Source organism: Pteronotus mesoamericanus, unplaced genomic scaffold, assembly GCF_021234165.1.
Source record: "Pteronotus mesoamericanus isolate MK-2021 breed Mesoamerican mustached bat unplaced genomic scaffold, CSHL_Meso_final contig_56, whole genome shotgun sequence".
Lineage (NCBI taxonomy): Eukaryota > Metazoa > Chordata > Mammalia > Chiroptera > Mormoopidae > Pteronotus > Pteronotus mesoamericanus.
The window spans coordinates 24809487-24834247 of NW_026555201.1; the positions used below are offsets into that span (position 1 = coordinate 24809487).

At 36.5% G+C, this 24761-nt stretch overlaps 1 pseudogene; it reads right to left on the reverse strand.

The window, feature by feature from the left end:
• Nucleotides 1–863: 863 nt before the first annotated feature.
• On the reverse strand, nt 864–2459 carry LOC129075742 (male-specific lethal 3 homolog; annotated as a pseudogene).
• Nucleotides 2460–24761: the final 22302 nt, after the last annotated feature.

The window sequence follows — 24761 nt, forward strand, 5'->3', positions numbered from 1 at the left end:
TATTGTTCAATTTTTCCTTATATACTTAAATTAACAGGAAAAGTAAACATAGAAGATGGTACATTACACTTGATAATGAAGGAATGAGTGAATATTTTTCTCAATCAAATGAAAATTATTTAATTTGTGCTTGAGTTGATCTCAAAAGCTAAAAAGCGTTAAAACATGCATTCTGATAAAAACTTGTTTTTTTGTGGTTTTTTTTGGAGGGGGATGGGGCCTCTGCTTTATTTAGAACATCAAAAATGACATTTTTACAGAATGGGAATCATAACATTACACAACAAAGTATAGCTGTAAAATCTCAAGTCAGGCAACACTTTTTTTTAGGTCACCAAAAATAAGGTTTTATAGAAATGGAACTGTAGCAAGAAAATGTATAGCCACAAATTTTCTTTGCCTCCAATATCAATTTAAAAAAGCATTTTTTAAAAATTTTCTTTTGCCTCCAATATCAATTTCTTTTGCCTCCAATATCAATTGATATTCCAAAGGAAATATCAATTTCCTTTGCACTATCCAAGCAAAACTAAAATTTGTTGGACAGAGTTGCTTTATATTATCATAAGAATGAAAACAGTTTGCAAAACAATTTAGCTTAGTGCTAATAAATAACTAAAAAAATGTGGTTGTTGCTAATAACGTCCACTGGGAACGTAGCTCTTCTTTCCCTGCTGTTACAGAGGAGTGTACAGTGGCGAGGGTGACGTGTTGACGGGGACCGTTCAGGTACCAAGGAAGTGCTCTTTCACAGAAAAAACTATAGTATGTAACAACTCAAATAACAGGACCTGCAATGCTAAAGCCTCCCTGGCCCCTTGGTGGGCATCCCATCTCCATTTCCCCAGTTCTCCACTGGGGGCCTAGTGTGCAACGCTACGCCGAGAAACTCTTCTTCCAGGGCCATGGAAGCTTGAATAAATCGCCCTGTGATTCTTCGTGCGGTAATGTGCCTCACAAGCAGCCACCTAGGCAGACTCAGGGAAGAAGTGGTCATGTTACTCTGCTAAAAACCTCAGAAAGAGATCAAACTGCTCCAGTAAATCCTTCAAAGTCTTCTCAGAAAAAGACACTTCCCAAGGATTTCTGAAAGTTTCACTAACAATCGCGCCATTGTGCCCCGTAAATGTAAGAGGGTAGAGCCGGCTGGTCACTTGGAAAGTGACTGTCAGGTACAAGTTTCCAAGCAGGACCTCATTTATTTCATTAGTTCTTCTGCCCTCAAATCTGGCAAACACCGCTCTCACTTTCTTGCTAGGGGTCCCAGGAGCAGGTGAAGACGATCTGTTGTGCACAAGTGTCTTCTAGGCCCAGAACAGCCTGGGCATGCTGGTGTAGGTGTCCTGCCGAAGGCTCTGGGCTGAGGAATGTGCTGTTCTCAGACAGCATGTGGTTGTTGGCAGACTGGCGTGAGGACCGCCTCCGAGACTGCAAGGCTCCGTTTCGTGCCTTTTGAGCATGGCCAGTTCACCTGTGGGTGCCTGACTCTCCGTGGACCGCCTTGTGGACAGATTCATCAAAGTGGGCTTGGAGAGAGCTCCTCCTGGCTCCTACTAGTACTTGCGACACTTTTCCCTAATCAAAAGAAAAAAAAAGGACAGTATCACCTTTTTATACTGAACTTGTTCATACAAATACAGCAAAACCAACGGGAGAGTGGAATCAAAGGTTATCCTTCATAAGGTCAGTGTTCTTTTCTGCTAGGATACGAGGATAATGCACATTCATGTTGGCATATGACACAGCATGATAATGACAAGGCCTGTGACTGGCTGAAAGGTTGATCTGGGACCAAAGTTTCACTGACCCTTTCCTCCTGTTGATAGAATAACGATCGTCCTCCAGCTTCTTCTTCAGAACTTTGGGGATATCTGCAGCTGCTGTCCTTTCTTCCGTAGTTCGTTTCCTTTGTATGCAGCTCCAGCTCTCCTTTCACTCCCGTCTTTTCTTCTATGTCACTTTCTTCACTTATTGCTCCATCCTTCACTACTGTCATCAGGAGAAGTGCTTATTGAGTTCTCATCATTTTAATCTTTTTTCTTCAACAGGGAAACTTTTAAAGACAGAATCGACATCAGGCAGCGCCTTTTTCTTTCTTCCTGTGCTAAGGCAAGCTACAGCTTTTCTTGCCAATTTACACTGTAATTTCCGATTTGTATCGGTGTCAGAGAGGATATGATTTTCAGCTTCCTACCTATCCCAGCTTGTGTTCCAAATATTAAAATGAACCAGATATTCTGGGACCACTCTGCCTTTTTCATCTTTTCCAACAACAAATCGGGGATCTGGGTTGGTTGGCCAGGGCGTCGCGCAGGAGCCCACACGTGGCGCTCCATGCAAGATGAGGAGAGATTTAACAGCGGCCTCCGGCATGCCCGGACCTCGCTACAGTCCAGGAGCGCAAATCCACGCTCCACGACAGCCTTGTGACAGCGTATGCGCGAGGCTTCAGACTTCATTGCGCAGTCAGGTGCACTGGGCGAAAGCCGAAAACTGTTCTTGAAGGAAGTAGAGCTAAGAAAATAAATGTTTCAGTTATTGCTCTAGTTCATTGATGGAACCAACCTCTATTTTAGGGAGTCCTTTTTTTGTTTAATTGAATTTTTCCAGTTTTATTGAAATCTAATTGACATACATCACTATATAAGTTTACGGTGTACGCCATAATGGTTGGGTTTATACATATTGGGAAATATAACTGCAATAAGTTTAGTTAGCACCTATCATCTCATACAGATATAATAAAAAGAGGAAAAAAAATATTTTTCTTGTAATGAGAACTCTTGGGATTTACTCTCTTAACAACTTTCATATATTATATATAATCTACATATGTATTATACACACACACACACACACACACACACATATATATATATATAAAATGCAGCAATGTTAGCTATAGTCATTATGCTATGCTTGCATCCCTAGTACTTACTTACCTTCTGTGTGTACTTTCTATCGCTTTCTTCAATCCAGCCCTCACTCCCCACCTCTGGTAATCACATTCGGGGCTTTTTGTTATGTGAACTCTTTTGACTTTTAATTTTAGAACATAAAATTTTGCTTAAAAGGTAGTAGATGTAGTACAGGAGTTATGAGCATGAGTTTTGAAGCTACATGGACTGGGCTGCAGAGATAAATGTTATAGCTCTGCCACTTCCTAGTAGAGCTCTCGGGCAAATTCCTTAATTCAGTTTTCTGAGCTGCTAAATGAAGAAAATAATAAAAATGTATTCTCATTTTTCATTAAAAGGAAGTTTAAGAGGATTTTTTCTTTTCAAAATATTGTCTTGTACAGATGTGTTGTATTCTTATTACAGTATGAGAAGTTACTCTTCACATAATGATTAAATTGGTTTACTGGTATAATTATACATATCTGTGCTGGTAAGAGCCAGTTTTCCCCAGGGCTTGCATGGAAAGAACAGCAGATCTGAGATTCTAGATCTTGGATTATACACAGTTACTTGAGGTTGAGCTAATCTATCACTACTAATATGATAATTTGTGAGGGGATAACATACTACACAGCTTGCTATAATAAGTCAGTTAATCATATGCTTAACTTACCAAAATGCTTAATTAAGGTTAAAATAGCAGATACAGAATCTGTTTTGTTTGGACGACAGAGGAGAACTCACAAGTAATTGAAAATGGCCAGGAGAGTGGGATCAACACTTGGATGAGAATCTTTGGATAATCAAGATGCAACAAAAGGGCACTATGCAGAACAGAATAGTTCATAGAAAGGGAGAAAAACCTCAAAAAAAGGTTAGTGGAGCATTAAAAAAAACCTGAATTCCAGTCTTATTATTATTTTTTTATTCCAATGAAGATCTACCTTTGTAAGTTTTTCCTGCCTTAGTTTTGCTCATGGTAAAATAAATCATGTCTAAAAACTGGAATGGGTATGGGTTTTCTCACAGGCTCTTTTAAATTATGGATGTAGATATCATGAGTAGTGAACTAATCTCTCGAAGACATTTGAGCATGTAAGACACAACTGTCTTGAATGTTAGAAAAAGCCCAGAAGCAGATAATTTATTTCAGCTCTGGGATTCTATGGTGGCAATGTTCTTTTGATTTTCCAGAAAAGTTTAGCATATCACTCCTAAGTTTTTGTAGGACTTACATAATCGTGTGTCTAATTAGTCATCCAGCTTCAATAAGCTTTTAATTAATTAAACAGTATTTGAATAGCTGACTTGTTGGGTGTTAACTAGATACCTATGTCCTAAATAAACGGCCAAATTTCTTCACTTTGTAGCCATGCCTTTTATTAGTCTGAAGAGGTAAAGTTAACAAATCCTTTTAAAGGTGGGTATTACTATAAATTGCTCAACTTAAAGTGTTGTGTAGCACAGATACTTTAATAAAATTAAATGTGTGCATATGAATATATAAACATGCTCAAATAGGCATTCACCTACTATACTAAGTAATAGAATTATAATATGATATTGTACTGTTGTACACAAAGCATTTTTATATCTGATATTTCATTTGATCTTAATTTGGTCATCAAGAAAGAAAATATTATTTCAAATTTATGAATTAAAAGGTTGAGGTCACAAGCTATATGATGATTGAACTGTTACTCAAAACAAGGCAGATTGCAAACAAACGTGATTTTAGAGTAGGTAAAAAAGATACCCTTTACTCAAAATCTATCATTATGTAAACGAAGAACATGAGACTTGGAGATAAATACACTTGCTCAAAGACATGTGCTAATATGGAGGAAAATCAGGAATAGACCTTGTCGACTGTATTAATAACTCAGATTAGCTTTTTAGTTAACATGTAAAATAGAATGAAGTAAAAATCTAGGGACTTAAACAGGCCATAGAATTCATCCATTCAAATACTCATTTCCTGCTAAGGACAACAGAGAATAAATTAATTTCAAAACCACACAGTAGTAGGCTTAACACACAATTCTCCCAATTCAGTATTCTTTTTTAAATTATATAAATGTATATGTTCATTCTACTTCCAAGCATTTAAATGATGGGTTCATACTCATAGACCTAAATGACCTCTTTTGTAATATAAATGTTTAAATCTATCAATTTACATCAACTCATGGTTTTAGCTGTTTTGCACTAATTTTGATAAGTTGTGTTTTCCTTACCATTTATTTAAAATATTTTCAATTTCCTTACTTTTTTTTAGTGAAATACTAAATAAATATATTTATTTATTTACTTTTTTAAATTTCATTTTAATTTATTTTTTCAAATACATTTGTCTCTGCCTACCCTCTGCCTCCCTCACCTCTGCCACTTGTGCCACAGAACACAGCAGACTTCCAGTTCCCACAAAAGAGGACCACTGTTTCCCTCGCCCAGAGAGGCTATTGCCTTCTTTTGGGGTTCTTCCTTGTGCCACAGTTTGGGAAGTGCCCAGGCAGAAAACCAGAGTGAACGGGGTCTCAGCTTATCAGCTACCCTTCTTTTGGGAATTATAGTTATACGCTGTGTTTTCCCCAAAGCCTAAGAAGAGTTGTTTGCGTATTTTATCCTGTTTTGTTGATTTGTATGGCAGGAAGGTAAACACCCTGCTGTGGCCAGGACTGGCCCTGTATATACTCGTACATCGTTGGTGCAACTCCTTACCCTCACGGAATGAAAGGTGTTCTCTCAAAGAGCTGGTTGCTTTTCTTTTCTTCCAGTTCTTACTTGCCACTCTCCAACTCCTGCTCTGGTTGTAAAAGACAAGGCAAAATATTTAACATTTGGACCATCAATTAAATGGGACCATCAAAGCACCAGAAATAACTCTCTAAGTAACACCGTGATGGAAACAAGGTAAATGCCAACAAACAACCTGATATAAAGGAATTTGGTTTTGGATTATTCATTCAACATTCATTCTATTTACATGTATTGAACACTTACTGTGTGTAAAGTGCAGAACTAAAGATGGAGTATTGGACAATGAATAATCCAGTGACCAGAATTTTCATGAACTGGTGAAGCACTAATAACATTTTTCCTGGAAAAATATTAAGTTTTACAAAGATATGTGTTGTGTTTTATTACTAGAAATTTAGTTTTCAAGTTTTGATGTGTCAAAGACTAGTAATAATTTTAAAATTCAGAAGCCTCCTTTAACAAATACAGAATTGATAAGGAAATAAAAGCTGGTAAGGAAAGAAAATCCTATATTCTCAGTCTTGACATAAAACAACACTTTAGGTAGCTCTCTGCACCAAAGCCAAGCAAGGTTTGGTGCAAAGAATTGGTTACACAAGTGTTGAAAGGAATAGAGAAACAAATGCAGAATACCGGGAAGCTGCTACCATACCTGTTCTGGAAGCCATGTACCAGCCACAGCTACTGGAGAAACTTCTTTAACCAACCACACCTGTTAAAACTTCAGGGCTGCTCCTGGAAACAAGCAGTCCTGATGTGCGCAGTCCAATGTGCTGGGTCAACAATTGTAATTCTCTCAGATCCTCCCACTTTCAAAACTTCTACTCCTATTTCTCAATGTCAGAATTTAAGAGAAATAAGCACTTAAGCTGCTAGCTTGGCAAAGTGTCTCAGAAAAATAGTTTTCAGACTTCTAACCTTGCTGACATGGTCAAAAATATTGAAGGATGTGAAGCTGAGGACAATTAAATCATATACAACTTGACATTAGGTAGTTTGTCGATGAATGAGGTTTGTCCAGAAGGTATCCAACCATGTAATATGAAAAATATATTTATCAAAGAAGGCACAAGATACAAAAACATTGTATGTAAGACAATGACACTTCAGTCGCCTTCAAAGTAGGCACCTTGGAATCTAACAGAGTTCTCCTAATCGCCATCAGCTGTCCTGTTTTATTTTCCTGAATCTCATCAAGGGTCTGAATCTCTCCCCTTTCAAGGGTCCTGATTTTTAGTTTTGGGAAAAACCGGGAGTCACAGGGAGCCAAATGTGGGCTGTAGGGAGGCTGAGTCACCTGGGTGATTTGATGTTTCACCAAAAAACTGCATGAAACGTGATGCATGAGTGGGTGCATTGTCGTGATGAAGTTGCCAATCACCAGTTGCCCATAGTTGCTACCTTCTAAATAATCTAAAAAGTTTCTGCAGAAGAATGTTCAAGCTTAACGCAAAATGTGATGCAGATTCGTTGCTCTAGTCACTCAGTACTTTTGAATGAGAGCACTACACAGAACGCATGCTCACTTAATGGCATCTACTGCCCCCACTGACTAGTAAAGTGAAGTCATCATTGTTCACATGTGCGCATTCCAGTCCACTCTCCTTGGCTGCCAGGTCACATCAATATCACGCAAACCATTCTTGTTATATTAACAATGGCTGGACTTTCCTGGACAGACACCGTATAGCTGCCTGGAAGATTCTAGAGATCTGTCTCTAGACAGAATCTGGAAGATTCTAGAGACAAAAGACTCACTTTCTGTGTATAAACTAAGTGGTGGGGAAAAGTTCAGGGACATGATATTACATAATGTCAAGGGTGGGAGGCTGAGTAAAAGCAAAACCATTGAATTATCCTATCTTATTGTATGACTCATATAAATAAAATCTATGTATAACAGGAAGTGTTCAGAACTTGGTTTATACCAATAATAGAAAACTCTCAGTCAATATTCCTTTCCCTTAAAGAAATATCAAATGTTTTCTAAGAGAGTTAAAGAACTACTGCCATGTAATATAGTCCCACTGACCTAGACCAGGAATTCTGGAATCTGACGTACCTGAATTTGAATTTGGCCTCTGTTATTTACTAGTTGTGTGGCATTGGAACATCAAGTTATTTAAATTTTATAAATCTTAATTTCCTACCAATCTCCAATAAATAGACTTCATACCTAATATGATGGTTTTGAATATTAAAATAAGTAATACATACAACGTTCTAAGTGCATTATATGTAGTCAATACATATTAGCTCCATCTCCCAACAGTTCCTGACATTAAGGGTATGTATGATTCAGGCAAAAATTATTTTTCTGGAATACATTGTTTCTAGAAGAATTAAGAGCATCTCTTCGTACCATCTTAACTACTCACTCATGAAATTGCTAGAATTACTACTTGAAATGAATTACAAATTGATGGTCATTCTTTGTGTCTGACTAGGTAATATTATCAGTAAACATTAAAAAAGAGTCAATACCTGTACAGTAGAAAATAATTAGAATATTCTCACATCAGCACATTTAAAAAGATGTTACAAAGGATAATAATTTATTGGTTTAAGACCCTGAGATTTTTCTCAAATATTATTAATACCAAAATTAAAAACCTTAAATCTCCTTTTTGCTATGAAATGCCTTATGTGAGTGATTCAAATTAATCTGTAGTAATTTGAAGAGAATGCTATATAATAACAAATGTTGATTTTTAATAAATGTTAAATAGTTAAATTATTAATGTTAAAAATATATAAATGTAATCTTAATAAATCTGTTAATCATATTCTTTACCATAGAAATTTGGTTCTTGTTTAACAAACACATTCACTTGAAGCTAATTAGGTCTTTGACATGATAAGTTTCTTTTTTTAACCCCGGAGTATGCAAGGCACCGAATTAAAAGCCTAATATTTAAAGATTAAATAGTAGTCTTCGGCCGTACCACCCTGAACGCACCCAATCTCATCTGATCTCAGGGGCTAAATGGCTCATTTCTGGCTTTCAAAGAGCTTGGATTAAATGGGAAAACTTTTATAATATAAAGTATTATTCCTTGAATTAAGTTATAAATAAAGTAGAGTGGTGATATGGGAGAAAAGCAATTAAGTCTATTAAGGAGGGTTGGGGAAAATTATAACAACTAAGAAGTAGTTGTTATTGTTGCTATTTGCAGATGTTAGAAGCAATAATGGTTAAGAATTATGATACACTTACATAGCCTTTAATTGATATTTAATTAAGTAAATTTAGAACTGTTTCCTAACTATAAAAGAATTTGTGAATGTAATTTTAGTTCACCACCCTACCAGACATCTTTCCTTATAATACAGATAACACTATGTATTTAATTTCCTTAATTTAATATGTATCAAAACACTAATACCAATTGTTATGGACTAAATTGCGTTCCACCAAAATTAATATGTTGAATCTCTAACCCTCAATGTTACTATATTTGGACACAGGGCATTTAGGGTGTTGGGAACCATCCCGCCTGGTTTCAGGGACTGTAGCCCCACCAACAAGCAAGAGGGCCCCAAGGCTGGAAATCATCAAGGAGGCCTTGGGAAAAGAGGCCACCGAGGAGATGAAACCTGTACCCTTGGCCCTCACATCACCCTGCTTGGCCCTGTGATGGTCAGTTGTTGATGATGGGTAAGTCCTCTCATGTGGAGAGACGACCTAAGACAGACATTGGCAAGTATGGGCGGCAGGAAGAGGCCTTGGGGGACACAGAGAAAGGGCAAAAAGTCCTACACCCCTCGGCTCAGCTAGGACATGGCCCGAGTCCTCATTCTATCTGAAAGGAGTCTCCTTATCTCTCGGTGGCTGTGCTCTGCCCACCTGGCTCTGGCTTAAAACAATACTAAAGGCAGATACAGTCCTAAACTGGACCAGGCAGTTCCCAGGGACAATCAAGCCTAGAAGTTTCTCTACACATGCTTTATTCTTCCTTCAAAAGCTACAATAACTGGTTCATACTGGGAAGGAGATTTACATGATTCATAGAATCTGACCTGAGGCAGGTCTCTTGTGTTCCTCCAATTGTTATCCATTATCTCTATTTGTTTTCTGTAAACAAAGTCTTTTGACATTGATTGATGAGCTTTGTTGTATACCCCTGCACAGATGATTCTCAATAAAAGCCTTTGGACATGGGGTCTCAGAGCTTTTCCACTAGAGAGAACAGCCCTTTCCCCTCTCCTGGCAAACAGAAATAACTCACTTTGTTTGCCCCATCTGTGACAACCCCAGGACAGGCTCTGCAGGATCAGAGCCCTTGCTCCCACCTCAGCTGGCCCTGTACAGTGACCCTCCGATCCAGGAGCCCCGTGCTACCTGAAGTATCAGGGAGTTGTTTAAATGAAGTTAAATGAGGTCATAAGGGCAGGTCCCTTATCCCAGAGATCCCTTTCATTGAGGACACAGAGGAAAAGGCATGTGGATTCAGACCAGAATGAGATGTCTCACAGCAAACCAAGTTACCACCGTCTTGGTGAATAACTTCTATCTAACTTCCAGAACTTTGAGAAAATGAATTTCTGTTGCTTTAGACACCCAGTCTGTATAGTCTGTAGTATTTCTTGGAGCCTGAACAGGCTAATAGACCAATAATATGAAGCATATGGACTTGGACTAAATTTACTTGTGGAAGAACATCACAGTACCTTTTGCTCTTTGGAAAGACACTATTTCCTTTAATCGCTTTGTGTCCTGGGAGAATAGGTGGGTGAGTTTGCACCTGGATTTGACAGCTGCCTGAACAGTTCATGGATCTCAGTCCACACCTTCCCTTTGACATTCAATGCTATAGAACTTCTCAAAGACTAAAAGTGCCATTCTGTACTGAAAGGATTCCAGGGTTACTAACAGTGTTTTGAAACCAACTGTAAGGAAGTTCACAGGTCACATCTTTCTCACTAATGTTCTATTGAAACACCTGTAGCCTTATGATGAAGAACTCATTCTGGGAAAATTTCAAGACACAACTACCATTGATTTCCAAATTATAGCTAAGCTTTAAAATTTGTAGCTAGTTAGTGTAGGTTGGAAAGAAATAAGTGACCTTCAAAGTTGCCTTTTCTGCACTAGCAGAGATCTGCACATGTTAGGTCAGTGGGCACAGACCTGAATTTGTGGATCCAGTTTTTGAGATGGAAACCTGTGAGAGCAATTGAAACAAGGGCAGCTAAAAAGTTACAACTGCAAGAAAGTTGTTCACATTTTAAAATTTTCCTTCCCATATCCTCTGTAAGGAAGACTGCTTTATTTTATAGATAAGGAGGGAAATGTAGGAGAGTAGGAGAGATAGTATTAGATTTTCTGATGAATGCAATAGTCTTTTCATTTATTGTTTTGCTTCCTGGTGTTTCATACCCATGGTCAAAAAATGGTCTGAAAATATTACATGGAAAATTCTAGAAATAAACATTCGTAAGTTTTAAATTGGTGCTTTTCTAAGTAGTCTGATGAAATCTCATGCTGTCCTGCTCCATCCTGCCTGGGATATGGATTATCCCTTTGTCCACAGTACCCTCACTGTATACACTACCCGCCCTTAGTCCCTTAGCAGCCATTTCTGTTATCAGATTGACTGTCATGGCACCATAGCACTTATATTCAAGTAATCTTATTTGACTTAATAATGGTCCCAAAGCACAAGAGTAGTGGTGTTGACAATCTGGATATGTCCAAAAAAATGTGGAGTATATGTATAGGAAAAAACATAGCATATTTAGGGTTTTGTATTATCCTTATTTCAAGCATCCGCTGAGGGATATAGGCATTTACTCCAGTAAGTGATGGGAGAAACATAAATAACTGGGTGATTGTATTGCCACCCAGTATAGTAGCTTAGATCCTGTAGACTTTCCCACATAGTGGAGTAAATGGCCACGCTGTGAACAGGCAGTCCACAGAAGGATTAAAGAAGCTCAGTGCTAAGGCGTTAAAACTGTGTCCACAGATTCTTCGACGCTCCCCCCTCTTAGAGTGTAGACAAGTTGCAGTGGCACATTTCATTAAGCAGTAGGATAGACTGACTTGCTTATAACAATAATGGAAGAAGTAAAGATGTGTCCTTTTTAATATTAGGTTATAAAAGACAAGTAGTTTCCATGTTGCTCGGGGAAAGTCATGTTGTGAGCAGTCCTGTGGAGAATCCCACACAGTGTGGAACTTACGCCTCCTGCCAACAGCGACATAAAGTGGGCATAGAAGCAAGATTCCCCGCCCCTTCAGATATTGCAGCCTTGGCTGACAGTCTGGCTGAAACCGCAGGAGAGGCCTTGAGGTAGAACCGTCCAGTAAAGCTGCTCTCAGACTCATGAGTCTTTCAAACTGCCTAAGTTAATAATTTTTTTTTTTTTAGCTGTTATGTTTTGGGGTAAATTGTTACACAAAGTATTCATGTCCTAATCACAATTCCAATATGTTGCATACAGGAAAGAGATTTTCCACCACACCTTCAAGCAGTGCTCCAGACATCCACCCGTTGGGTGTTCTAACAATTCAACTCAATTACGGCCCTGTCTGCGTGGGGACAGCACCAGATCCACAGCTGAAGGGGTCAGTCCTACAAGACCTCCACCCCCCAGTTTTAGTCTCCTATGGTAAGTCAGGGTTGTTACCCGTACTTCTGACTGACTGACTATAAATCAGAGGTTCCCATGAACCCCTCCTCGAATTTGATTAATTTGCTAGAGTGGCTCAGAGAAACATTTTACTTACTCGATCACTGGTTTATTATAAAAAGGCTATAACTCAGGAACACTGGAAGGAAGAGGTGGATATAGAACACGGTTTGGGAGAAAAGGTGCAGAGCTTCTGTGCCCTGTCAGAATGCGCTACTCTCCCTGCATCTCCCTGTGTCCACCAACTCAGAAGTTCCCTGAACCCTGTACTTTTGGGGTTTTATGGAGCCTGCATTACCTAGGCATGATTAATTCAATCAGTAGCCTTTGGTGAGGAACTCAATCTTCAACTCCTCTCCCCTCCCTTGAGGTTAGGGCTGGGAGACTGAAATTTCCTTTAAACACATGGTTGGTTTTTCTGATAATCAATACCCCATCCTTAGGTGGTGTCCACAATCTGCCTCATTAATATAACAGAAGTTACATTTATTTCTCTCTCACTTAGGAAATTCCAAGGGGTTTAGGACCTCTGTGCCACAAGTAGGGATAAAGACCAAATATGTATTTCTTAGTATAAATCACAATATCACACAGAGTTAAATAACTATTACAATCCAGATCACTAAATATCACATAAATACAAATTTTAAAAAGTCAATTACTAAACATTAGATTAGCCAAATTTTTAAAAATTACGATAAATGCTGATATTTATCAGGGTACATATTATTAATTAGTATTTAATTGAAACATTCTGGGGACTAATTTTCCAATATGCTATCTATAAATGTTTACCACATATACATAAGTCAGTAGTTCTACTTCAAAAATATCAACCTAAAGGAGTATGTACAAATGCCTAAAAAGGTACACTTTGTGTCACGGCGTACAATAGTGAAAAACAAATTATCCATCAGCTACTTCCTTTATCCTTATAAGTGTCTATGAGATAGGCTTATTCTTTAATCACCATTTTATAAATATGGAAAACTGGGATGCAGAGAAGTGCAATAATTTCCTTGAGGTCACAAAGCTACTAGTAGCAGAGTTTCAAAACCATGCTCTTAACAATTACAATATGCTGCTTCTCATGAAAAGAAATATTTTGAATGTATTGTAATGAAAATGTTTAAACAAAAAATGCACTCCAATTATAAGCAATTCTATGAATATTAAAAATAAGTTAGATTCATATACAATTTGATGAAATATTGGCCATTACTTTTCTTCAAGTTAAACCATAAATCAAGGATTGCTAATGAAAATGCCTCAAGTTATTAAGAAGGTGATGTTAATGGAGTGGTGTGAATAGCTCTAGCAGATTGCTACTATATAGAATGCAGATCCATTATTTCTAAATTTTCTAATTTTTTTCAAGAGAATCTATGAAAATCTGAATTTTTAAAAATGTAAAATCTTGTCATATTAAATAGAGCAACAAATTACATTTTTAAAGGTGCTAAAAAGCCAAATATAATATTTCTGAGAGCAGACACTACCAACAGTGATCCAGGTTGATATAAAATTACAATAGTGGGTTGGGAAGAGTTATTAAAGCTACCTGATAAACTTCACTGACATATGATTGAATTCATTATTATATCTAAAGAAATAATAATTTAGTTAAAGAGACATTAGTCAGCCACTGAAACATAGAAAAATAGCGAGAAAGAAGTGACAGGCTGCAGCAATCTCAGTATATATACTATCATCCTAAGAATCAATTGATCAGATCTTGCTATTTTGGATTCTGTATAGCTTTATAAAGAGAGTGATTGAAAACTTAGCTTCTTGAGTCAGACTCCTTGTGTTTGAATTCCAGCTTTACTAGTTACTCAAACTCTCTGTTGCTGTTTTTCTATTTGTAAGGTAGGAACAGAGAAATTCTGCCTTAACACATTGTATGTAACACATTGGAATTCTGTGAGAAAGTAATGGCTTAATAAATATTAGCCAATATTGCTGTGGAGATGAAGCAATTCAGAGCCTGGTGCCAGAACTTGTTCTTATCATTAAGGAGTTTTTGTGCTGACGTCATTCTCACAAAACAATTCCTGATTATAATAGACCTGTGTTCAATGAAAGAATGTCTTGGCCTGAGGGGGTGAGAGTAGACACTGTGGTAATTAGAGGTCTTAGAATAAATTAAGAAATTGCTGATCTACTTTACTCTCTGGTACATTAAGTTATCATGAATTAGTTGCTGAAGATTTTATTATATCTAGAAATAAAAGAGATAAACAGTTTCTGGATCCTAAACCATGACAAATTCACCAAGATAAATGCAACAAAAGAGAAGACTTGGCATCGAAGGTGTTGGAATGTTCTTCTTTTTTTTTTTTCTGCAATGAGATTTTTCTTTCAGACTTTATCTCTCAAAACCATAATAAAAGAATTACTTCTCTCTTATTTAATGTCCAATATCCTATCTTTAGTTCTCTGCTTTACAAAGAGTAAGTGTTCAATAAATGTAAAAGAATGAATGAATTAAAAGTGATTCAAAAACAGCTTCCAATATGCAGAAATCAAAGGCATGTTTGTACACCAACAATGAAATATCACAAACAGAAATTAGGAAAAAATCCCATTTACTATAGCAACAAGAAAAATAAAGTACCTAGGAATAAACCTACCCAAGGAAGTAAAAGACCTGTACTCAGTAAACTACAGAACACTGAAGAAAGAAATTAAGGAAGATACAAGTAAATGGAAGCATATATCATGTTTGTGGATTGGAAGAATTAACATCATTAAAATGTGCATACTACCCAAAACAATTTATAGATTTAACACAATCCATATCAAAATGTCATACCAATGACATTTCACAGATACAGAACAAATATTTCAAAAATTTATATGGAATCATAAATGACCTCAAATAGCCTCAGCAATTTTAAGAAAGAAGAACAAAGTAGGAGGGATCACAATATCTGATATCAAACTATATTACAAGGCCACTGTAATCAAAACAGTATGGTACTGGCATAAGAAAAGACACCTAGATCAATGGAACAGAAGGAGGACATTCAGAGGGCCCATAGAGCACAGAAATAAACCCATGTCTCTACGTCAATTAATATTTGAAAAAGGGAACAGGAGCATACAAATAGCCTCTTCAACAAATGGTATTGGGAGAACTGGAAAGGTACATGCAAAAAAAAGAAACTAGACTACCAACTTACACCATACACCAAAATAAACTCAAGATGGATAAAGACTTAAATACAACTTTGAGACACCATAGAAGTCCTAGAGGAGAACATAGGCAGGAAAATTTCAGATATCCCAAGCAGCAATATTTTCACTGATATGTGCCCTAGAGGACATAAGGGAATGAACAAACAAATAAGACTATATGAAATTAAATAGCTTCTGCATGGCTAAAAAAATCATCAGCAAAATGAAAAAGGAACCAACCATATGGGAAAACATTTGCCAATGATACCTCAGACAGTGGTTTGAAATGGGCAAAGGACCTGAACACACATTTCTGTAAGGAGGACATAAACAGGACCCATAGACATATGAAAGGATGCTCAACATCACTAACCATCAGAGAAATGCAAATTAAAACCACAATGAAATACCACTTCACACTTGTCAGAATGGCCATCATAAACAAATCAACAAACAACAAGTGCTGGTGAGGTTGTGGAGAAAAGGGAATCCAAGTACACTGTTGGAGGGAATGCAGAATGGTGCAGCCACTGTGGAAAACAGTATGGAATTTCCTCAAAAAACTAAAAATGGAACTGCTTTTTACCCAGCGATTCCACTGAGGGATTATACTCAAGGAATCCTGAGAAACCAATTCAAAAGAACCTGTGCACCTCAATGTTCACAGCAGCATTATTTACAATAGTCAAATGCTAGAAACAGCCTGAGTGTTCATCAGTACATGAATGGCTCAAAAAACTGTGGTACATTTACATAATGGAATACAATGCAACAGAAAGAATGGACTCCTACACTTTGCAGCTGCATGGACGGAACTAGAGAGTATTATGCTAAGTGAAAAAAGCCAGGTGGTGAAAGACAAATTTCATATGATCTCACCTACAAGTGGAACCTAATCAACAAAACAAAGTAATGAGCAAAATATAACCAGAGACATTGAAATGAAGAACAAACTGACAGTGACTAGAGGGGAGGGGAGAAAGGGATAACATGGGAAAGAAGCAGAAGTGTCAAGTCAAGAAACGTGTCTAAAGGACCCATTCACAAGAACAACAGTGGGGAGGATTGAATGTAGGAGAGGCGGGGTGGGCAGGGCAGGGGAGAGTAATGGGGGGGGGGAAGGGGACAACTGTAATTGAACAACAATAAAAAAGAAGACGGATTCCTTTATATCAGGTTGTTTGTTGGCATTTACCTTGTTTCCATCACGGTGTTACTTAGAGAGTTGTTTCTGGTGCTTTGATGGTCCCATTTAATTGAGTTCCAAATGTTAAATATTTTGCCTTGTCTTTTATGACCAGAGCAGGAGTTGGAGAGTGGCAAGTAAGAACTGGAAGAAAAGAAAAGCAACCAGCTCTTTGAGAGAACACCTTTCATTCCGTGAGGGTAAGGAGTTGCACCAACGATGTACGAGTATATACAGGGCCAGTCCTGGCCACAGCAGGGTGTTTACCTTCCTGCCATACAAATCAACAAAACAGGATAAAATACGCAAACAACTCTTCTTAGGCTTTGGGGAAAACACAGCGTATAACTATAATTCCCAAAAGAAGGGTAGCTGATAAGCTGAGACCCCATTCACTCTGGTTTTCTGCCTGGGCACTTCCCAAACTGTGGCACGAGGAAGAAGAACCCCAAAAGAAGGCAATAGCCTCTCTGGGCGAGGGAAACAGTGGTCCTCTTTTGTGGGAACTGGAAGTCTGCTGTGTTCTGTGGCACAAGCGGCAGAGGTGAAGGAGTTGCACAGAGAAGGAGCCTCAGAAGTCTGCATAGTGGCCCCTTCAGGTATTTGGCTAAACACAAATCATTGCAGTGCAAGGCTTGACTCCGCAGGTCTAGCACAGAATAATTGTTGGAACAAAGAGAGCAGAACAGAGATCCTAGAAGTAGCCAGGTGTTGGAAGAAGTTAGATTTCCAAACTGCTAGAGTGAAAAAGGTCAGAAAGGCTACACCTTGAGAATAAGAACCATGCCTGAGAGCTGTGGTCCCTCAAGTCTGGTCCTCAGATCAGCAACCAAGCATCACGTGTGAGCTTGTTGGAAATGCTAATTTTCTGACCCCAACCTGATCCAGGGAATCAGAAACTCTAGGGGTGGAATCCAACACTTTGTGGATTAAATGAAAGTCTACAAGGAAATTAAAATATATATATTTTAAAGATTTTATTTATTTATTTTAGATAGAAAGGAAGGGAGGTAGGAAGGGAGGGAAATATCATCAATGTGTGGTTACTTCTCACGTGCCCCCTACTGGGGACCTGTGACCAGGCATACGCCCTGACCGTGAATCGAACTGGTGACCGCTGGGTTTTAAGGCCAGCACTCAATCCACTGAGCCACACTGATCAGGTGAAAAATATTTTTAAATAAATGGTAATGAAAACACAACTTCTAAGAATTAGTGGAAAACAGCTAAAACCATGAGCTGATGGAAATTTATAGATTTGAATATTTATATTACAAAAGAGAAAAAGTTTGAAATGTTTTAAGCCTAACCTGAATAAAATAATTAGGAAGAATAACTTAAATCAAAAGAAAGTTAAAGAGAGTCATAATAGTATGACTGAAAAATCAGTAAAATAAGAACAAATGATGGAAAAAATCAACAAAATCAAAGGTTGGGTTTTTGAAAAGATAAAAACAACTGAAAAATCTCTAACAAAATTGATAAGAAAAAAGAAAAACACAATCATTAGCAATAAAAAGAAGAATATTTCTATAGATCCTCCAGATAATAAAGATATAATGAAGAAATATGAGCAAATATGTATGAATGAGTTTAATAAATTAGATAATATAGTAAAAATCATTAAAATGAATTTGTCACTAAAATAATGATTTATCGTATCAGGATATATGTTTAAAAATAGTGGAATAAAAACATGAATACATGATCCAGGGACATGAACAGTGGAGTGGGTGTTGTCTGAGTGAGTTGGGCGGGGTGGGGGGAATTGGGTGGAGGGGGGCAAATGGTGGATAACTGGGACAACTGTGATAGCATAAGCAAAAAAATATTTTATAAATAGTGGAATACCTATTCACACATCTCAATTGGTATTTTGATTATATTGTCAGATTTAGTTAGACAGCTTCCTAGCATGAGCACAATAAAATACAATTATTGGGATGCCTTAGCCTTAACATTTATGTTCATTTAAACTATTAATTATCCATGTCTTAAATAATGTGTGATACCTTCTCAGCATTTGTAGACACAAATGAAAAGACTTACAAATAAGCATAGATGCTCTATCTGTCATACTTTGTGATTTGTTTTAGAATAAAAATATTCTAATTAAAATATTAAAATATTAAACAAAGTAGAACATATGAATAGGATGAGATTTGTTTCAAAATTTTTCAAAAATTTAAACTTTTTCACAAGGCTGAGGTGTTTTCACTGGTAGATTCTGATCAAATTTAAAACAATAATACCAATCTTATACAAACTTCTAACAAGATAAAAGAGAAAATATTGGTCTCCACATTATTAGATGAGGCCAGAATAATCCTGATACCAAAATTCATCAAATGTATTCCAAGAAAATTACAGACCGTTGTCTCTCATGTAAAGACTCCCCCCTAAAATACTTAAAGTACAAACTAAAAATTTATGAAAAAGATAATAAGATAAGATACAGTGAGATTTATTCCAACAACAGCATGTTGATTTGTTATCTTAAAAATCAATAAAAATAATTCAAAATGTTAACAGAGAAAGGACAAAATTCATATGATACCCCAAATGTAGAAAAAATATTTGACAAAATTAAATACCCATTAAATATAAAAACTCCCAGCAAACTAGGAAAAAAAACAACTTGAGTTAACATAAAACTTAATTGTGAAATATTAAACTCTTTTAACTTAATATCAGGACTAGGTTAGGAATTTCTGTTCTTGCTACTTTTATTCAACATGGTACTGGAGGGCCTAGAAAATTTAATTGAAAACAACAACAGCAGCAGCAACAAGGAAACAAATGATAAAGTTCAGAAGGAACACATGAAATTGGTTTTATTGACAGATTCTATGATTGTTTAGGTGGAATAACTCAAGGACTATACCAAAAACTAGTAGATCTGATCAGTGAATTTAACAAAATTTCAGGATACAGTGACACTATATATAAACATCTCTCTGGTGTCTATATGCTAACAAAATACAATTAGAAAGTACAATTTAGCAAACAGAACACTAGCTGAAAAGTTTGTGCAATGTTGAGTTTCTTCAACATTGTTGAGAGAAGTCATAAAAGCCCTAAATAAGTGGATGATATACAATATTGAAGACTCAATATTTTAAAAATGTCAATTATCCTTAATTTGGTCTCTAGGTTGAAGCAATCCCAAACAAATGATGCTGGAGCAACTAAATATCAAAAAGCAAATTTGAATCTGGACCTCTATGGCATTCATAAAAAATAGCTTGAGATGTTTTACAAATCTAAATTTAAAAGGTAAAATTATAAAACTTCTATAAGCAAATAAAAAGAAACATTTTCATGATATTGGGGCAGGCAAAGATTTCATAGGATATTAAGAGTACTAACCAGAATGAAAAAAGTAATTTGAAAACTTTTACTCATTAAAAGGCATTCTTATAAAAATACACAAGTTGCAAGCTGGGAGATAAAATTTACAGTACATATATTTGTCAAAAAACTTCATAATGCAACAAGAAAAAGACAAAGAATCCAATTAAACAATGAGTAAATACATAAACAAACACTTCTTAAAGAAAAATATAAGAACATCCACCATGCACATGAAAGAGTTCACATCATTAGTCATCAAGGAAAAGCACATTAAAATCAGAAAATGCTTTACACCCAGTATAATGGCTAAACTTCAAAAGAATGGCAACACCAAATGTCAGCGAGGATATTGCTGGTGGAGTTTTAAAATGCTACAACCACATCGGAAACAGGCAATTTCTTTTTTATTTTTTTATTTGTCTTTTTATTTTTTTTGCAATTTCTTTTTAAGTTAGGCACATATATACTCTATAATCTAGTACTTTTATATAAGAGCAGTGAAAATATATTTACAGGAAAATACTTATATCTGAATGTTCAAAGAGGTTTATTCATAAAACAGCTCCAAAGTGGAAAAACACAATATCCATCCCACAGGAGATGTATAAACAAACTGCAGTGTATTTCTACAAAAGAGTAGTGCTCAGAAATAAAGATCTACACACTGCTGATATGTACAATGATATAAATCAATCTCCAAAACTTTCTATTGAGTGATAGCAGACACTTGCAAAAAAAAAAACCCACACAATGTTTCATTCCATTTTGAAAATTTTTTTAAAAAGATTTATTTATTTTTAGAGAGAGAGGAAGAGAGGGAGAAAAACATCAATCTATGGTTACCTCTCATGCGCCCCCTATAGGGGACCTGACCTGGCCCACAACCCAGGTATGTGCCCTAGACTGGAAATAGAACTGGTGACTCTTTGGTTTGCAGTCCAGAGCTCAGTCCACTGAATCACACCAGCCAGGGCTCATTCCATTTATACGAAGATCAAGAATAGGCCTGAGGTGTCAGAGGAATTCACTGGGAGAATGTGCATGAGAAAATTTTGGTGTGTAAAGAAAATAATTTAGAACTTTGTTGGGGTTTGACTTACAGTAATTCAAGCATTTGTCAAAATCCATTACACTTTATACTTAGTGATCTATGTCTTTCATTATATGTAAATTATACTTCAATTAAAAAACAAGCAACAGAGAGACAAAAGTTATGTGTTGGAGTACCATTAAAAGACCTCAAAATTGGAAAACAAAGAGGCAGAAGAATGTTCAACTTTGAAGAGATGGAAGAAGGATAATTTTCACAGAGAATCCTGAGAAGGAGCCTAATATAAGGTTTTGTGAACAGATACTTATATGACTTTAAAAAAAAATGGATAAAATATAAAGTACAAAAAAGATGAGAAAAGTAAGAATAAATGAGTAAGTGTGGGGAGTTAGACTAGCTTACAATCAGATGCACAAGCTAACATTTATCGCAGGCCTATTACATATACACCCTGGGATATATGTGACTATATAGGAACAAAAATAAGCCATGTTACCACCTTTTAAGCAGCAATTATTATTCTTCTATTGCAGATGATGAAAGAAGCCCAGAGAATTAAAATCTAAGGCCACATATGTAGAAAGTCATAGGAATATGATTTAAACAAGAGACTAGCAAAAATGATAATTCTTGAGGATTAATTCAGTACATATGCGGTTCAATTTGTCTGCTGAGTATTTAAAAAAATGAAGGAAATATTTGCATCTAAATATTGTGACATTTTCATACAAATCTAAATTTCTGGAAAATTTTTTTTTCCTGCTTTTTATTTAGTTCATTGGAAGTGACACTAGTTAACAAAATTATACAGATTTCAGGTGCACAATTCTACACATCATCTGTACACTGCATACTGTGTTCACCACCCCAAGTCCGTCTTCATCCATCACCGTTTATACCCTTTATATCATCCTCCGCCTCTCCCCTCCCCCTGGAAATCACCATGTTGTTGTCCATGAATTCTTTTTCTTTTTTTTCTCTTTTTTGCTCAGTCTCTCCAACCCACTATTCCCCACACCTGACAGCTGTCCTCCTGTGTATCTATTTTGCTTGTTAGTTCATTTTCTTCATTAGCTTCCACATATGAGTGAAGTCATATTGTATTTATCTTTCAAGTTTTATTTCACTCAGCATAATATTCTCCAGGTCCATCCATGCTGTTGCAAAAGGTAAGATTTCTTTCTTTCTTTCTTTCTTTCTTTCTTTCTTTCTTTCTTTCTTTCTTTCTTTCTTTCTTTCTTTCTTTCTTTCTTTCTTTCTTTCTTTCTTTCTTTCTTTCTTTCTTTCTTTCTTTCTTTCTTTCTTTCTTTCTTTCTTTTCTTTCTTTCTTTCTTTTCTCTTCTTTCTTTCTTTCTTTCTTTCTTTCTCTCTTTCTTTCTTTCTTTCTTTCTTTCTTTCTTTCTTTCTTTCTTTCTTTTCTTTCTTTCTTTCTTTCTTTCTTTTCTTTCTTTTCTTTCTTTCCAGCTGAGTAGTATTTCATGGTGTATATGTACCACAGCTTTTTTTGTCCACTCATCTGTTGATAGACACTTGTGTTGCTTCCATAGTTTGATTATTGTAAATAACATTGAAATGAACATATAAGGGTACATATATCCTTTCAAATTAGTGTTTTGGGTTTCTTCAGATAAATTATCAGGAGTGCTAAAAAATATGCTGTCTTGGTTCTATGTTTCCACATGAAGAAAAATCATCTGAAGCTCAGTAGCAAGTAGATGGCCTCACTAATAGGACTTAAATGGATATGTCACTGGACTGGTCTTTGCATGTATTTGAATAATGATCTCTGATTTATGATCATGTTTATCTGACTTGAGTGCCAGAGAAGACATAAAAAAGTGACAATATTACACAGTGAAAGGAGAACAGAAGATCACATGAGTAGAGAATCCATGATTTAGGAGATATAACAGGTTTTTCAATTAAAATATAAAAATGAAAACTGATATTGCCAAAAGTACAATATTATGTAACAGAAAAAGACAAAAGAAGAGAGGCCTGTCCAAAAGGAATAGTCCATTTTATAGTACCTAATACCCTTTGGATTTTTTCCAACTTCTGGGGATGCTGTACTAATAATTAAAAAGAAAAAGCTCTCAGAAGATAAATTGATTTTTTATTTTTTAAATTATATTTTATTGATTATGCTATTACAGTTATCTTGATATTCCCCCTTTACACCCCATCCACCATCACCCCCAACTCCCTCAGACAATCCCCTCATCATTGTTTGTGTCCATGGGTCCTGTGTATGAGTTCTTTGGCTAGTCCATTTCTCATACTGTACTTTCTGTAGGCTATTCTGTAACTACTTATTTGTACTTCTTAATCCCTGACTTCTTCACCCATTCCTCCTATCTGGCAACCTTGAAAACACTCTGCATATCCATGATTCTGTCTCTGTTCTTCTTGTTTGCTTAGTTTGTTTTTAGATTCAATTTTTGATAGATTTTTATTATTTGCCACTTTATTGTTCATAGTTTGGATCTTCTTTTTCTTAAATAAATCCCTTTAACATTTCATATAATAATCGTTTGGTGATGATGAACTCCTTTAGTTTTTTCTTGCCTAGGAAGCTCTTTATCGGCCCTTCATTTCTAAGTGATAGCTTTGCTGGGTAGAGTGATCTTGTTGTGGGTCCCTGCTTTTCATGACTTTGAATATTTCTTGTCAGTCCCTTATAGACTACAAACTTTGTTTTGATGAATCAGCTGACAGCCTTATGGGTACCCCTTGTATGTAACTAACATCTTTTCTCTTTCTGCTTTTGAGGTTCTCTTTATCTTTAATCTTTGGCATTTTAATTATGAGGTGTCTTGGAGTGGGCCTCTTTGGGCCCATCTTGTTTGGGATTCTCTGCACTTCTTGGACTTGCATGTCTATTTCCTTCACCAAACTAGAGAAGTTTTCTTTCAGTATTTTTTTCAAATAGATTTCCAATTTCTTGCTCTTTCTCTTCTCTTTCTGGTACCCTTATGATGTGAATGTTAGATCTCTTGAAGTTTTCCCAGTGGCTGCTTATACGATCCTCATTTTTTTGGACTTTTTTTCTTCTTGTTCTGATTGGTTGTTTTTTCTTCCTTATGTTCCAAATCTCTGGTTTGATTCTTCGCTTCATCCACACCACTGTTGTTTCCCTGTAAGTTGTTCTTTATTTCAGTTAGCGTATCTTTCATTTCTGACTGGCTCTTTTTTATGCTGTCGGGGTCCTCACTAAGTTTCTTGAGCATCCTTATAACCTGTGTTTTGAACTCTGCGTCTGATAGATTGCTTATCTCCATTTTATTTAGCTATTTTTCTGGAGTTTTGATCTGGTCTTTCATTCTTTGCCTCTTCATTTTGACAGCCTCCCTGTGTTTGTTTCTAGTGTTAGGTAGAGCTGCTTTGACTCCATGTCTTGGTAGTGTTGTCTAATATAGTAGGTGTCCTCTAAGGTCCAGTGGCACTTCCTCCCTTATCACAGAAGCTGGGTACTCAAGGTGTGTCTTTTGGGTGGGCTGAGTATAGTCTCCTTTTGTAGTTGAGTCTTGGTTGCTATTGGAAGATCATGGAGGATCTACCCAGGTAAGTCAGCTGTAAGGACTGGCTGTGACCAGTGACAACCAACCTCTTTCCTCCGTGGAAGATCAACTATGCAGGGGCAAGGTGGTGGTCCTCCTATGTGGCCTGTAGCTGTTTACTGGGTGTGCTGGCC